The following is a 13,583-nucleotide window of genomic DNA, read 5'->3' as shown; positions in this document are numbered from 1 at the left end:
TCCATCATTCTACACGCAATATTAATTGTAGTTCATGTAAACATGCATAGTGATTCGTTTGCAACCCTATAAAGCTGTATGGTGGTAATGCTAATATGAAAAATTATGAAAAAATCGTTTAATTAGGGGGGAAAAAACCCAACCTGCCTCTATACAAATGGGAGGCTGCACGCCTATATACCTTAGGGCATGCTCATTGTACTTATCTACTAAATACGATGCATCACTGATGGCTGATGCTATTTTATATTTTGAACATGTGCATACGTTTTCATCTCTTTTGTGAAACTTGTACATTTATTATTGTATCATCGTTTTAGTAATGAAGTGATAGACTTGAAACCTGTGGTTGCAGAACCCATGACAAGTGCTACCGGTGGGGCAGGATATACTAATCTTTCGCGAACACCTGCTATCATCACTGCTATGACAGTGATTCATGAGTGCATGGCATCACAAAATATGTAGTTATTCTAATGAGATCTGTCCGGTGCTAGTTTCGATTTAGTCAACTAGTCTGGGGGTGACAGTCCTCTGTGTGCCAATGCAAGAGGGGTGCAATCTCCAGTAAAGTATATCCTCGGGAGTGGCTGTCCTCCTATAGACAAGGCACTAGACAGAGATTCATGAAACCAACCACTCTTTTGCCAAATGCCTTTTCGACTCTGCATTGTTTAACGATACGGCTATGATAATGTATTTCGGTTTTGTCGTTCAGATAGATAATATCTTACAATATATGGACTAAGTTGTTATAATTTATATTTTTAGTAATTTGTTTCAAGTAAGGTATCGTATAATTCATACTGATATAACTGTATATGGTACTGTAAAATAGGTACAAGTGTAGGAATGTTATGAATGGAAAAGTAGTCCCATCAAATTACGTTAAACCAATGTATTGACCAATAGAGTTAGCCCTTATATTTAAGCTTTGTTACTGGAAACTATGTTACGTATGGCAATGTTATTAAACTCTGATATTTCTCACAGATGGGCTATAAGGCATTGTAAAAATATTGTTTTGTTACTGTCCGTATTCACCACGTCAAGTGATACTAACTAATGCAGGGAACATTCACGACTTTAGACCATTTTGACCTTGTACAGAGATACGATTTTGAAGTTTTTCTTGGTTTTTTGACACCGAGTTCTGTACAATTATATTAACGATTGGCAAAGAAATGGCATGTGATGTGCTGTCCATGGGAAAGATTTAATTCTGCCAACAGATTTTTTCGCAAACTAAACTGAATGACTAAATCGTTATCCGCGATTATTAAAGGGACTTCCTGAGTTTGCTGCAAATGTTAAGATGTTATCGACTAAAAGATACTTTTTAACGATTGTAATTACATATCAAATATATTTTTCTGCATAAAATATTAGCGGCTGTATATTAAAGTGTGTCTGATCGTTCTAATATGTGTACTAGGTTAAATTTCATTTTATTTCCTAAAAAAAGATTTTTTTGGTACGTACGAAATTATTTGAAGACAAAATCCAGTTTGGGCTTCTTACAAATATTAAGACGACCAGAAACACATTGAATATACAGACACTGATATTCTAAACAAGAAAAAAATTTAATCGTAGAAATATTTTATTAGTCGGAAATATCTTACAATGCAGCAAAGTCAAGAATATCTCTTTAAGACCGTATCTCTGTACAATGCAGTCGAATGGGCATTTGGCAAAATAGTGGTCGATTCCATGAATCTATATCTAGTGTCTCTTGGAGAACAGCCACTCCCCAGGAGATACTTTACTGGACAATACATCATTGCACCGCCACAAAGAGGACTGCCACTCCCAGACTAGTTTACTGTAGCAAACTTAGCATAGGAGCTCATTGGAATAAATATAGCTGTCATGACATGAACCACTGTCAAAACAGTGATGATATCAGGTGTTCGTGAAAGATGAGCATATCCTGTCCCACTGGTTGCACCCATCATGAGTACTGCCACCACAGTTGTTAAGTCTGTCATTTCATCTAAAACGATGGGAAAATATGCAAGTTTCAACAAACAGATAAAAAGGTATGCACAAGTTCAAAATATGGAATACATCAACCATCATTATGGTTAGTGATACATCGTATTTAGTAGATATAGCCTTCAAATGTCTACCATAAAAGTATTATGTTTTATTCTGGTCACGTAACACAGGCAGCCGTATCGGGTGCCCAGGACAGCGTGCTTAAACCTTAACTGGATATAGGCGTGGAAATAAAGCTGTGACTTCCTGTTTTTCGATAATGCCTTATTATTTCTTGTTTAGTACTTCTTGGCCGATTTGAGTATATGGCATCATGTATGATTTGTAAATCTGTCGACGTGGCCAAATATTGGCAATGTGCCCCAGTATAGATAAGACTACTGGTAGGCTGTGGGTGCCCCCCCCCCCCCCCCCCCCCCCCACCAATATATATATATATATATATATATATATATATATATATATATCCTGGCTACACCAGTGCCACAATTATTGGCATGTTGAGATGGGTCCATGCAGGCTCATATTACAATCATATGCTCTAAAATGAACCAGATATAATAAACTTAAAGGTAATTTGCCGTCAAAACGAAGGCTTGTTTTCAGAAAAACAATTATGATAATTATATGTTAATCATCTCACCAGTAACACTCCAAAACAATATGTAATGTTTAAAATGTGTAATAAAAGCTTTAACATGCATATCGATTACGAATCTCTCATTAGCATATTTATTACCATATCTCTGCACAAGATTGATTCTAAAAGTTATGATAGAGTCACGATGATATTAATCCATGAATCATTCGATGACAGGTGTTTTGTTCACAGAGTGCAGCTGGTATTGACTACAATATATGGTTTCAACTCCGTTTGTAGGAGGACTGCTACTTTATGGCGCGCGAGTAACGGTGCTACTGCACTTCTGAAGTTGCACTCGGACGTGCATAGAGTGGTATTTAAAACATGGGACTAAAATATTTTAAAACATCGTTGCTGAAATAATTTTGAGGATGAAGTGCCTTTAAATCAATTACATATTTTTCTCTTTTTTTTTTAAAGTAAACCCAACCTAAAATGGTTTTGGATTTACCGATGGTATTTTGATACTTATATAGGATCAATATTTTTTTTTCTATATTTAAAAAAATAAATCTTAAAGAAGTTGGAGATGGTTTCTTTCAGTTTTCCAAATGTAAACTCCCTCCTCTTTGAGCGCGCACCGGGGTAGATTAGCTCCGATAAGACCTATCCTGGGTGAACCCGCTGTGCCCAATTACTAGCCTCCAAATGTGATTAACCTGCACACCACGCGCAAGCGCCGAGCTTTCCGACTAGGTGGAGAAAAGATTTGATTTGCGGTAAGGAGATCATTATCTGGTTTGCTGTCACGAGCTGACCAACAACAAGAGATTAAATATAATATTTGTTTAAAGCGAAATAAATTCGCCTATCGCCTTCAATTATTTGAACGGGGAGCCCCCTCCCAATCGCCTGTCACGTGATGTTGTTTCTGTTTGATTAAGACCGACACCTTGTTGTGTTCATTTTGTCTAGTCCTGTTTTAATTGCACAGTACGGTAAACCTTATTATTACAATAGTTTAAAGTGAGGGATAGGCGCGTGTGCATGGGGGGAGTGTGTGTGTGTGTGTGTGGAGGGGGGGTCAGGGGTTCAAGCGAATTTTCTTGGGGGTTTTTGTTTGTTTTTTTACATATATTTTCTGGGGGAACATAACTCGACCCCTTAGATACTTCGCTCGTCATAGTTTCAACGTCCCCCGCCACTTGCAGAAAGCCTTTCACATGCGCCTATATACACTGGTTTTTAAACAATGCGGCGGATTTTTCACTATAAGAGGCGGATAATTGGAATCAGACATATACTTAATATTTTTATTGTTTACATTATCCATTTCCGTAAAATCCCAAGTATTTGTGGTCATTTTTGTGTTTCTAATGTCAAAAAGTGCATTTTTCACATTTTTAAAAACGCATGTACCATTGAGAAGTAACGGTTTTGGAGATGAGCTCGATCCAGTCTATTTTTTAATGCCCGATTCAGGAACATAACATTTATTCATATTAGCATTAGGGGAGACCGGGTCTAGTTGTTACACGGGCAAGTTGTTACAGTAATAGAGGGCGAATGACTCTGTAATATGTAAAGCGTATCTTTAGTACACAACAGTCCAGTAGCCATTATGAATGGTTCTGGTTTGGCAGACGAGGTAGGATGAAAAAACTATTTGTTTACCCTAAAAGTGACATTTTGTCGCTAATGTTATTTCTTTTATAACTCAAGCAGTTATGGATGTAATGCATTCATTTGTAGATATATAAGAAGTGTTGGTATTGGCCTTCGATTGTACAGAAAGTAAGACTGTGGCCACGTTTTGTTTTTTACCGTACACTTGCATATACTAAAAAAGTCTGTGTCGGTGCTAGTTGTTACAGGGAGGTTTCACTGTTAGTTTACAGATAAGTTATGTTTACCTCGTTCAGGAGACTCATTTATTTCATATTATTTTATGAAAAGTGAAATAAAAGGATGATTTCGTTAATTATATTGTGTTTTACAGTTGTAACAATTTGCCCCACCATTTATGATGCAGGGTAAAAACTTACCCCGTACATGGGGCAATTTGATATAGTTGACACCACCTCATTAATGAATCAATCACTAATTAATGTTAATATGTTGAAGGTTTTTCATGATTGTTTTAATAAATAGAGATATTTTCCTACTTATCCTCAAAATTTGGTTTCTGAAATTATTATACTTTATGTACTATGGCACTAAATGTAAAAATTGTAACAACTAGACCCGGTCTCCCCTACTACCAAACCGCTATATAGGGTTGGACATAAATCACTTCGCATTTTTACATATATTACAACTAAATTTGAAGGTAGCATGATGGAAATACATGCTTAAAAGGTCTGAGGTTAGCACATTTTGCCCGAATATCTCTATCATTTTTGCCGAATTTGAGGTTTTGCTGCAGCACTAGGGGCCAGTTGCCCCTGCACTCTATCTCGTACGCTTATGCAAGGTGACGTTTACAACAGATTTCAATAAAATTATGAAGATAACCATAGCAATTTCAGCTGTCTACAATCTGTTACCAAATGAATGACATACAATATCCGATGATTAATAAAATCAATGTGCTCTAGTGGTGTCGTTAAACAAAAATAATTATATATCTCCGTCCGTCTCTCTCTGTCTCTGTCTGTCTGTCTGTTTGTCCGTCTCTCTCTCTCTCTCTCTCTCTCTCTCTCTCTCTCTCTCTCTCTCTCTCTCTCTCTCTCTCTCTCTCTCTCTCTCTCTCTCTCTCTCTCTCCGAAAGAATTTCTTTCACCATTTCTCCATCTTTTAAGATTAACCTAGTAACTTATTTTGTCCTCATTTCAAACTCAGTTCCCCTCGAAATGTAATTCGCGTTCTTCCGTTCCTATATACACATACATCTGCGGGATGGAATCGGTCTATTTGTTTTCTGTATGTCAAAGAATTGCGTGTCAAGCATATCAGAAAGTCAAAGTTACAAACTCGACATGCGCAATACAAACAGAAAGAAGTGGCTGATAAATAAACTGGTTTTCGGTATTGATGACTGGGAACTACTGCGGTGCCACGTGATCTCTTGCTTCGTGGCATTGATGCAAGTGCGAAGGTAACCGAAGATTGGTCCTTTAAATATTAAGACGCGCTCGTTAACCCAGATAATATATTTATAGAGCTGTCCAAAAATAACCACATGGAGGGACAGGGGAGGCAGTGGGTGTGTGTTTAGTAAGAGAAGGAATATTTTAACAACACCTTAGCACATTTTAAACTACGGCTATTTGATGTCTAACATTATGGTTATTTCGACATTTGCTCGACACTTCATTTGGTCGAAATAGTGACAGTGAGAAAACTGCCGTCACATAGGTTACATCAAAAAGCAGCAAGGGTTCTTTTATGTGCTTTCTGGCATAGGTAGTTCAGTAGGTACTACAGCCAATGATGTACTAGTCGTTGGATACTGGTTGGAACGGGATCCGTATTCGGTAAATTTTTCTCTGTCCGATTAATCGACGTCTGTTTCTGTGGGTGCTGTCTGTATGACTTAAACATTGTACCATCGGAGTCGTATCGCCAGGAACAAAAGAATACCAGAATTGCATAGACCAGGCTAAATGATCAACTACGTCAAATGCCTTTGGAGAGAACACGTGTGAGATTTCTGTCATCTGATTGGCTGCTCCAAGATGATGATCTGGACGATACAGCCACACCATCCAATGGAATTAACATTACCGAAACCGATTATTCTGTGACATACAAGTTAACCTTGCAAATCATTTAAATAAATTTTAGTTTGTTAATATGGGGTGGGTTTTTTTGCACCAATGTTTGAAGATGTGTAAGAAACAGGATACTACATTTGTGAGATACCATTTATCATAACTCGCTGTACATAGGGAAAAGATTTTAGACAGTAGATATTTTCCTTAAATAATTCGTTGATAAATGTTATCTAACGGCAACCCGTTTATTAATATCTCTCTCTCTCTCTCTCTCTCTCTCTCTCTCTCTCTCTCTCTCTCTCTCTCTCTCTCTCTCTCTCTCTCTCTCTCTCTCTCTCTCTCTCTCTCTCTCTATATATATATATATATATATATATATATATATATATATATATATATATATATATATATATATATATATATATATATATATATATATATATATATATATACACATATACATACATATACATACATACATACATATATATATATATATATATATATATATATATATATATAGTGGACTCTGTCTAAACCGGATTCTGTGTAATCCGGATCCCTGCGTAAACCGGTCCAGACGGATTTGGTTATGTGATGGTGGTATAATTTAAAAAGGCACTTGACGGACTATTTATTTAAATATTTCCGACACTGGAATTTTAAATGTATTATTCATAAAGATAATTATGTACATCTGTGGCTGGTGCGGTAAAATGTCATTAAATGTTAGTAGAGGATGTGTCTTATTAATAGTATTACAGTTTTTTGAATGTAATACTGTAAATATTCCTGGCACGATGTGTCGGGGAGGGGGAGGGGACGGCAGGAGGGAGTGAGGAGACATCTGCGGCATCAGTTTCACAATGAACTCGTTGGCATCTCGTATCAGATAATCAGACATTTCTGGGACTAAACTGGCCGAAAATGTTGCCATATATTGTACCTAAAATTTATTATTGTTCCTTCCACACCTTCTACCCCGCTTCTTCGTTTGCTTTCCCAGTGGTGGCCCACCGTGGTGCGCTCATGTCTCCCGTAGGCAATTACTTGAAGACACACAAACTGTCTTCTCCTTATCTCGCCAACGGAAGAGGCTTTCTTTGGACGTCCCGCCGAGTCATCATTTGTGTTAGAGCCGCCATTGTAGTGGACTCCGTGGGACTAGCAAAATATGTATATATCTATGCTCCAGGGATAGCGCAATAACAATGCCACGTGCACTTTTCTTTATGCTTATCGCATCGGTCGCTTAGTGATGGTTATATCTGTTTTCATTCTTGAGAAATCTATGTAGATGTAGAAATGTTCCATCGTGCGGGACGGAGAAGGATTTGACGTTTACAAAATATTTAATATACTTCATTATCAGATTCACAAATCGGGTGTGTGTGGGGGGGGGGGGGGGGGGGATTATAGCAACGAACAAAAACATTATGACGAAAACTTTCTAGGGTCTAAATTCCTGCAGTTTCAGTCTTAATTTAGGTTTTTTATATGTATATGAGATAGTTTATACCGTACATAGGTGAGAGTTTGCACATCAAATCAAAATACATATATTGTTTATGATGAGAATTTTTTCATAACTGATTGTTGAGGTCTGGGGCCATTAGTTTCTTTTTTAATTCTCCAGTACAAATTCACAAACGAAACATCGTTTACAAATGAAAAACACAAACACAACTACATAGATAATCTACTCATGTGGAATATTGAAATTTATATTTTTCTTCTTCATCTTCTTTTCCTTGTCTTCTTCTTGTTTGGAGGCGGGACATAGTTCAGTGGTAAAGCGCTCGCCTGATGCGCGGTTATTCTAGGATCGATCCCCGTCGGTGGGCCCATTTGGCTATTTCTCGTCCCCGCCAATGCACCATGACTGGTATATCAAAGGCCGTGGTATGTGTTATCATGTCTGTGGGATGGTGTATATAAAAAACCCTTGCTACTAATGACAAAATGTAGCGGGTTTCCTATATATGATTTTATGTCAAATTACCAAATGTTTGACATCCAATAAACAATGATTAATAAATCAATGTGCTCTAGTGGTGTCTTAAAAGAAACAAATTTTAACTATTCTTTTTCTTGTTCGACAATGATACATGTATGTCATAATATAGATTCATATGTCATATTAATATCAGTGGCGAAGCAACAAACATTTGGAGGTCGTTATTTGGAAATGGTCAACCTTCAGTAACCAAAATTCTTATTTTTGTTTGTTTTTCAAAGTTGACCTGTTTTTTGTTTGTTTTGATTTTGTTATTGTCCCACGATCTATGCTACTGATAATAATTTCGCATGATGGACGACGCGGAATATCGGGTGGGAAAATATGACTAAATTGTCATTGTAGAAGGCAAAAATAACTTGGTGGTAGAACTTCAGGTTCTATCTGCATTGTAATCTTTCATTTGGTCTCTCAGATGTTACATTGAGAGATTTATCATTCAAAATCGAGGTAATTAGTTTTATCCTCTTAGTATAAATCGAAACTGATTGAAATCAGCTCTCTTGGACTACAGACAATAGTTATAGACCAGTGGAGCTGATTTTAATAAGATTGAGAATAAACAGAATTCTGATCAACTGCATTTAGCAGTTTTGAGAAAACAAAATCTGATCCGTTAACATGCTACATTAAATTATATATACTAGAATTCATATATACTAGAATTCATATCGGTCACGATTGTGGGGTTGGTGGGGGAATTTGAATTCATAGTTCAAACATAGGGCTGTGATTGTAGTCCGTTAATATCCATTAAATACTTAAACATTTTTGTAATCATTCTACGGTATATCAAAAATTCTTCTGTCAATGGACCAACGTCTTGGATCCTTCCGGTTTACACATGAATATAACGCTAGGAACTTCATTCCATGATCAGCACTAAGTATTACGTTGCCTAGCAACTGAAATTGTGAACTACGCAATAAATAGTATGAATTTATATTTTCTAACAGTCGAAGCCTTAATGGAGGAAATTAAGGATGTTTAATTTAAAGATGACGCTAACACCAATAACAATGTCAAACCGTATTTACGTGCCCTTATCCATTCAAGGGTCAGCCACGTCAAACCCTGGGCACCGCCTGTGACTTCGCCAGTGACTGAGTTCAGGTAGCTCTGATTCCATGCCTATAGCTTAAATATGGTTGCCAGCCAGACTCGTACGTTTTCCTAAATCGGGTAGGTACAGGGTTCACATCCCAGTATCAACACCAACCTAGACGCCTATATATAACGATTATCGAAATCACTTCTCTCTTATTTATTAACCGCCAACAACTAACTACTAACACACTGCCCTGGACATCCAGTCTATATAACATAGGTGTGTGTCATTGACAGCGTGTTTAAACCTTAATTGCACGGAAACAAAGTAAAAAGAAAGAAATAAATGGTCTATGTTCACGCCACGATGTCGTAACTAATGTATCCTCTGCCCCTTTTCAAAACCATCTTCGACAGATCTGACTTGTAAGTGGCAAAAATTAATGTTTACAACTATTGCAGTTGAAATTCCTTTTATAAGACTACCATAGCTGGTTTAGTTTATTAACAAAATTGAAGTTAAAGTTTGTTTTGTTTAACGACACGACTAGAGCTAATTGATTTTTTAATCATCAGCTGTTGGGTGACATTTATCCATTAATAGCATGAGATCTTTTATAATGCACTTTACCTCAGACAGGACATCATATAACACGGGCTTTGATATACCAGTCGTGTCGTACTGAGTTTGGGACGGGAAGAAACCCGATGAGAGAATGGGTTCACTGAGGTAATTCCATCCTATGACGCAAACACCTCAGGCGAAGGAAGGAAGGAAATGTTTTATTTAACAACGTACTAAACACATTTTATTTACGATTATATGGGGCGTCGAACATGTGGTTAAGGACCACACAGGTATTGAGAGAGGAAACCCGCTGTCGCCACTTCATAGGCTACTCGTTTCGATTAGCAGCAAGGGATATTTTACGTGCACCATCCCACAGACAGGATAATACACACCACAGCCTTTGCTACACTAGTTGTGGAACACTGGCTGGAACGAGAAATAGCACAATGGGCCCATCGACAGGATTTGATCTCAGATCGATCGCGCATCAGGCGAGCGCTGTACCACCGAGCTATGCTCCACCCCCATAAAGTAAAGTTTTGTTTAACGACACCACAAGAGCACATTGATTTATTAATCATCAGCTATTGGATGTCAAACACTTGGTAATTTTAACATTGTCTTAGAGAGGAAACACGCTACATTGTTTTCGTCAGTAGCAAGTGTTCTTTTATATGCACCATCCCACAGATAGGATAGCACATACCACGTCTAATGTATAAAGTTATTAGCTGAAACAGGTATATTTATGGACTATAATTTCTGAATATGGAATGTTACTGAATGTTAATTAATGTTTCATATTTCAGGTTGTTTTTTGTTGTTGTTGTTGGTGTTGGTGGTGGAATTTTTTTGGGAGGGGGTTTGTTGTTGGGTGTGGGGTTTTTTTTTGTAGGGGGGGGTACTTTTTAGTAAAATTAATATACTGGTTTTAAAATTAATTTTAAAAATAATTAAAATGACCGATAACCAAAGAGCATATATGATTTTGTTTTTCAAGGGGATGCCTCGTGCAGCATATAAGCCTACAAAATTCCGAGTGTTTTCGTCATTATACATTATCTACCTTGCCTGCGAGGCTAAAGCATCAAAACCCAAAACATTGCCAACCTCTACTCCCAAAAAACAACAACACTAAGAAAGTAACAATGTACTCCACAAATTTGTGAAATGCATAGTTGTCTCCCTTAATTCATTTTTAGTAAGCATGTGGTATAGTATTGGTGGTAGCAGTAGTGGTGGTGGTGGTGGTAGAAGTGGTAATAGTAGTAGTAAGCGGCCACCTGTAATTAGTGGTCACCTGTCTTTAGCGGCCACTCCCCCCCCCCCTTCCAAGCGATTCTTAATATAAATGCACCTGTAAAATATGGTCACCTGTCTAACGCGGCCAGCGGCCATCTACATCGGATCCCAAATCGCTAAAATACCTGTATTAAGCGGCCATAGTAAATTTATGTTTGCTATTATATAAAAGGGATATTTTAACAACAGCGACATTTCATTTCATTTCAGCTTATTTTCGTGCTTATATCCAATTAAGATTCAAGCACGCTGTCCTGGGCACACACCTAAGCTATCTGGACTGTCTGTCCAGGACATAGGGTTAGTTATTAGTTGGTTAATGGTTAGTGAGAGCGAAGATGGTGTAGTGGCCTTACACCTACCCATTGAGCCCTTTAGAACTCGCTTTGGGTTGGAACCAGTACCGGCCTGCGAACCCTGTACCACCTCGCCACCGAGGCGAGCAACAATAGCAACAAGGAGCAGCAAATAACGGATCTTCACATCTTCATTAATAATAGTACCTATATTTAGTCCTGACATCTCTATTGTGTATCAGTTAAGAAAGTATGACTCCAAAATGCATCTAATTCCCTCTGGGTAGGCAAAGCTTGACACTTGCTGATTCACTTATTATGACAATACACTGCATGAAGTAGAAATTAAATAATTAAATGGAAACAGAAAACAAACTTATTGAGAACGATTAAATTAATACATTCTAATAACCTTATTTCTGAAGGAGGCGACATGTCGAAAGATGATTTATAGTCAACTGTGGAGCACACAACCATTAATTAGCAATACAGTTGGCAATAAATAAATAAATAAATATAGAAACAACAACAAACGTTTTAAAGACGCTTTTCTCTACCCCTTTGTGTGGCCGCCTAAAACAGGTTTGACTGTACTTGTAATAAAGTAAAACATGTAATAAAAAAATCAGTACACTTCATTAAATATTAAACCTGTGATATTTACAGAATACTATTCTTTACATAGTAATATGCTATCACTACTTGATCTAAGCATAAATATACTCTTCAAAAAAAGTAGGGGAACTCTAATAAGAATTTACAATTGCCACAATTGTAAGGTATATTAGCTGTGGGAAATTGTTATATAATAATAGTGAATTAATTGGGTAAACATTACAACCGGTAGTTCAGTATTACAGTAGGTGTTATGACCACCAGAGATCTTGAAGGACGATTGGGGTCAGAAGTGAAATTTAAAAGTTGACGTTTTTTATTAGTAAATCGCAAATTCAAACAATAAAAATTACTAAAAACAAAACAATAACAACTGTATGATCAACAGAATGAAAACAATTGACAGAAATAATGTTCCACAGTGATTAATGGACCTTCCTGGAAATTGTCAAAATCGAGAATGACTATGGAATGTGTTTCGGTGTGTTGATAAACAGATTTGAACGTTCTTTACTAGGATGTCTATGGTCAAAACGTATGTTCGGTCTAATAGTTGATATTAACATTAATATTTCAGGTTCACACATTTTTTTTTAAGAGTATAAGTTACAATTAAACGTACTCCTGAGTACAAGAGTTGACCTAAGTTGTCAAGCGCCAGTGTTGTTATGAATGATTTGTAGACCCATTGTCCTTTTATATGAAGGTAATAATGCACCTTTTTAATTGAATCATGGATTGTATTCCATGTTTCAACACCAGAGTACCTGAAGAAGTGTGTTTATATTTTGGTGTTGGGCCTGCTCCAACCAAAGCGCCCCCCCCCCCCCCACACACACACACTCGTCGCTCCCGCCCACATCCCCTACCTCTACACCAATATCAAGGAAGGAAGGAAGCATATGGTTTATATAACGACGCACTCAACACATTTTATTCACGGGTATATGGCGTCGGACATATGGTTAAGGACCACACAGATATTGAGGGAGGAAACCCGCTGTCACCACTTCATGGACTAGGCCTACTCTTTTTTATTAGCAGCAAGGGATCTTTTATATGCACCATCCCATAGACAGGATAGCACATACCACGGCCATTAATGTACCAGTCGTGGTGCACTGGCTGGAGCGAGAAATAGTCCAATGGGCCCACTGACGGGGATCGATCCCAAACCGACCGCGCATCAAGCGAGCGCTTTACCACTGGGCTACATCTCGCCCCCACCCCCAATAACAAGGAGCATGGTAGTTGTAATTATCGAAAATGACTGATTCGTCATTTAGTGCAAAGTAAATTGTTGTTTAACAAGACATAATTAGGAACACTACAGACTATTACAAACTTCCCGGCAAGGAATCGAGAAAACGATCGAGGAGTTCCGAGTGACAATAAGCTAGTGCTCAGAAAATGTTTTGGAGATTTAGAACAGAAA

Source organism: Gigantopelta aegis, chromosome 8, assembly GCF_016097555.1.
Source record: "Gigantopelta aegis isolate Gae_Host chromosome 8, Gae_host_genome, whole genome shotgun sequence".
NCBI classification, from domain to species: Eukaryota; Metazoa; Mollusca; class Gastropoda; order Neomphalida; family Peltospiridae; genus Gigantopelta; species Gigantopelta aegis.
This window is presented reverse-complemented; position numbering follows the sequence as displayed.